The sequence below is a fragment of the Megalobrama amblycephala genome, linkage group LG15, assembly GCF_018812025.1.
Source record: "Megalobrama amblycephala isolate DHTTF-2021 linkage group LG15, ASM1881202v1, whole genome shotgun sequence".
Lineage (NCBI taxonomy): Eukaryota > Metazoa > Chordata > Actinopteri > Cypriniformes > Xenocyprididae > Megalobrama > Megalobrama amblycephala.
This window is the reverse complement of record NC_063058.1, coordinates 23,774,145-23,775,590: the sequence shown is the minus strand read 5'-3', so window position 1 is coordinate 23,775,590 and position 1,446 is coordinate 23,774,145. Positions and strand designations below refer to the sequence as shown.

Here is a 1,446-nt window from a genome sequence, read left to right as displayed (position 1 = left end):
TACTGGGCAGGATGCTGTGGACTGGTACCATAGCTGCGCGACCAGCATCATTGGTATCACCATAATCAATATAATCAATGCTGCTGTGGAGAGTTTGCCACCTGTTGTAAATGTTTCAGTCAGCACGCGTCCAGAAAGAGCAGAGCGGCTTTTTTTGAGGGGAAATCCATTGTTTGGTGAGACATTTATAGGAGACATTGTGGATTACAGACATGCTGCATGTTTCGCGTGTTCCATGTGCGGCTGCACGAGGACGCTGATGGTGATGCCATTTGCACGGAGGGATTCATGAGGTAAACTGTGCACTGTTTCAGCTCAAATGCGTTTTGCTTTTAGTGCGTTTGAATAAAAAAAAAAAAAAGAAAGAAAATCCAGAAATAAATATTATAACCTCATTATTGATAGATTTATCATGTAGCGAATTGAAGTGGATTCTTTATAAACACGCCTTAAATTTTACATTTAATACCAAAAAAATAAATGCATAAACCCATTGGGTGTCGTTCATCCTTGACCGTTGAGCCAATGTGAGGTAACCTTCTATTTTCAAAGACATGAAAGTTGACTAATATCCCACATATTGATATGGCAATAATAAAAGTCATAATTTTTATAGTCGTATAGTTCATTTTTTAGAGCATATTCTTCAAATATGATTTAATAGAAGGGAGTTTGCTTGTGTTCTTGTAAATAAGAATAAAACAAACTTTCCAAAGAGGTCTGTATCATTAAATGATGTCCCCTTAAACTAAAAAATGTAGGTGTGCCAGAAAAACGATCTTTAAGACATAATTGCGGTGGTGTGTTATATAATAATGCCATTAAATATGATAAGGCCTACAGTATTTAAATGGTGAGATGACCTGACATAAGGAAAGAGTGTGTAAGTTTTTGGAAATGTGCATTCTTTATTAAATATGTGCAACAGAGTATTTTTGCAAATCATTATATCTTTTTTTGGGTGAAAAAAGGCATATATCTTCTATAGTATGAATCTTGTTTTATTATAGGAGTGGTTTGGATTGTGATATGTTTAGACTGCTGAAAAAACTTAATTTTGGATTAAAGGAATTTCATTTGAATTAAGTAAAGATACACAAATATCTGATCAATGTTACTTGAGCACTATAGAAAAAAACTTTTGAAATAATAAAAACAATATCTACATCAAATAAACATCATATGTGACCCTGGACCACAAAACCAGTCATAAGGGTCAGTTTCTTTCCACTGATGTATGGTTTGTTGGAAAATCTGGAATCTGTGGGTGCAAAAAAATCAAAATATTGGAAAATCGCCTTTAAAGTTGTCCAAATGAAGTCTTTAGCAATGCATATCCACTCACAAAAATACATTTTTGATATATTTACTGTAGGAAATTTACAAAATATCTTAATGGAAAATGATCTTTACTTAATATCCTAATGATTTTTGGCACAAAAGAAA

General features: G+C 33.3%; 1 long non-coding RNA gene across 1 annotated transcript in view; it reads left to right on the top strand.

The window, feature by feature from the left end:
• LOC125247890 overlaps positions 1-1,446 on the top strand; it is a 14,118-nt gene continuing 12,672 nt past the window's right edge. Inside the window, exon 1 of the long non-coding RNA XR_007180196.1 lies at positions 1-293. This is a non-coding gene — a long non-coding RNA (uncharacterized LOC125247890). The remainder of the gene's footprint in view (positions 294-1,446) is intronic.